Source organism: Carlito syrichta, unplaced genomic scaffold (genome assembly GCF_000164805.1).
Source record: "Carlito syrichta isolate Samal-C Ts95f unplaced genomic scaffold, Tarsius_syrichta-2.0.1 Scaffold315614, whole genome shotgun sequence".
In the NCBI taxonomy this organism is placed as follows: Eukaryota; Metazoa; Chordata; class Mammalia; order Primates; family Tarsiidae; genus Carlito; species Carlito syrichta.
Genome location: NW_007259710.1, coordinates 218327 through 221364, shown reverse-complemented (window position 1 = coordinate 221364; position 3038 = coordinate 218327).

Here is a 3038-nt window from a genome sequence, read left to right as displayed (position 1 = left end):
TTTTTTTTTTTTTTTTTTGAGTCAGAGTCTGACTCTGTTGCCCAGGCTAGAGGGCAGTGGCACGCTCATAGCTACCGCAGCCTCGATCTGCTTGATTCAAGTGATCCTTCTGTCTCAGTCTTCCAAGGAGCTAGAACTACAAGTGTGTGCTGCCATCCTCAGCTAAGTTTTTTGATTTGTTGTAGAGACAAGATCTTGTCAAGTTGCCCAGGCTGGTCTCGAACCCATGGGCTCAGGCTATTCTCTCACCTCCATCTCCCAAAGTGCTGGGATTATAGGCGTGAACCACTGTGCACAGCCAACACGGACCGTTCTTAAATGGCAGCCTCTACGCAACATAATCAGAGGCCAGTGTTGCCGAAGATTCTGGTTTTTCTAGAGAATCTGAAAATCAGGATTTTTATGTGAAATCTCTCTCTCGCTTGCTATATATATAATTTTTTTTTTGGAGACAGACTCTTGCTGTATCCCCCAGGCTGGAGAGCAGTGGTGGAATCATAGCTCACTACAACCTTAAACTCCTGGGCTCAAGCAATCCTCTCACCACAGCCTCCTGAGTAGCTAGGACTATAGACACACACCATCACATTTGGCTAATTTTTAAATTTTTGTAGAGACAGGGTCTCACTATGTTGTCCAGGCTGGTCTTGAATTCTTGGCCTCAAGTGATTCTCCCACCTCAGCCTCCCAAAACACTGAGATTACAGGTGTGAGCCACCACACCTGGTCATGAAATCCCTAGACTTTTTTTAAAAGCTGTTTCAAATGTCTCCGATAATGTGCATGCCAATCAGAACAGGTCTGTGTGTCAAATTTTGCAGCCTCTGCCCAAGGTCCCAGAGCCCAAGCCCTTTCCATGTTTCCAGCTGTCTCCAAAAGCTGTGAGCCAGATGGTTTCTACTAAATATTTAAAGTATTAATATCAATTCTTTTTTTTTTTTTTTTGAGTTGGAGTCTCACTCTGTCACCCAGATTAGAGTGCAGTGGCCAGGAGTGGCCACTGCAGCCTTGACCTGCTGGTCTCCAGTGATCCTTCCACATCAGCCTTCCAAGTAGCTGGAACTACAGGTGCGCGCTACCACGCCCAGCTAATTTTTGATTTAGTGTAGAGATGAGGTCTCACCAAGTTGCCCAGGCGGGTCTCGAACCCGTGGGCTCAGGCAATTCACTCACCTCGGTCTCCCAAAGCACTGGGATTACAGACTGAGCCACTGAGCCTGGCTGTAATATCAATTCTTCACAAACTCTTCTAAAAAATAGAAGAGAAGGAAACACTTCTCAACTCATTCTATGAGGCTGATATTACCCTGATACCCAAAACCAAAGACATCACAAGAAATCTAAAGTCTTATATCTTTCGTGAATATAGGTATTAAAATCCACAGCAAAATATGAGCAAATCCAGCAACATATAAATAGGATTATATAACATGACCAAGTAGATAGAATTTATCCCAGAAACGGTTTAACATGCAAAGCTCAATTACTGTAATTTACTATAACAATAGAATAAAAGACAAAAGCTACCTGATCATCTTAATAGATGCAAGAAAATCACTTGACACAATCCACTACCCTTTCACGATAAAGATACTCACCAAGCTAGGAATAGGAAAGTTTCTCAACCTGATAAAGGGCTTCTGTAACAAGCACACAGCTAAGATCATATCTATGGTGAAAGGCAGGATGCTATCCCCTTCAGGCCAGGAACAAGACAAAGACATCCACTCTCACTGCTTCTATTCAACATTGTCCTAGAGGTTCTAGCCAGGGCAACTAGGCAAGAAAAATAAATAAATAAAAGGCACCCAGATTGGAAATTAAGATATAAAATGATTTCTTTCTTTTTTTTTTTTGAGTTGGAGTCTCACTCCGTTGCCCAGGCTGTAGTGCAGGGGATGCTCACGGCTACCACAGCGTCAACCTGCTGGGCTTAGCCTTCCACATCAGCCTTCCAAGTAGCTGGAACTACAGGCGTGCGCTACAATGCCTGGCTAATTTTTTTGATTTACTGTAGAGACGAGGTTTCACCAAGTTGCCTAGGCTGTTCTCAAACCTGTGGGTTCAGGCAATCCCCTCACCTGGGCTTCCCAAAGTGCTGGGATTACAGGCTTGAGCACTACGCCCAGCAGTAAAAATGATTTCTATACACAGGGGACATTATCTTGTACACAGAAAATTCTAAGGAATCCATAAAAACCTATTGGAACTAATAAATGAGTTCAGCGAGTTTGCAGGATACAAACTCAACAAACAGTGCTGACAAAACACAATACTTGCATAAAAAAGTTATACCCCATTCTCTTACCATATATAAAACCAATTCAAAATGAATTATAGAACTAAAAGTAAGAGCTAAAACTGTAGAACTCTTAGAAGATAATATAGGAATAAATCTCTGTGACCTTGGGTTAGACAAAGCCTTCTTAGATATAGTACCAGAAGCTCAAGCAACAAAAGATAAAATCTGTAAATTGATTTCACAACAATTAAAAACTTTTTTTTTTTTTAGTTGGAGTCTCATTCTGTCGTCTAGGGTCACGCTCCTGGCCACTGCAGCCTTGACCTGCTTGGCTCAGGCTATCCTTCTGCCTCAGCCTTGCAAGTTGCCAGAACTACAGGCGAGTGCTACCATGCCCAGCTAATTTTTTGATTTATTGTGGAGACAAAGTCTCATCATGTTGCCCAGGCTGGTCTTGAACTCACAGGTTCAAGCAATCCTCTCGCCTCGGCCTCCCAAAGTGCTGGGATTATAGGCTTGAGCCACTACGCCCAGCCAATTAAAAACTTCATGCTTGAAAGGGTTCTGTCGTCCAGACTCGATGACTCAGCCTGTAGTCCCAGCACTTTGGAAGGCCGAGGCGAGTGGATTGCCTGAGCCTGTTGGTTTGAGATCAGCTCGGGAAACTTGGTGAGACCTTGTCTCTACAATAAATTTTAAAAAAATTTTTTTTTTTTTTTTGAGTTGGAGTCTCAATCTGTCGCCCAGACTGGAGTGCAGTGGCTACTCCCAGCCACCCCAGCCTCGACCTACTGGG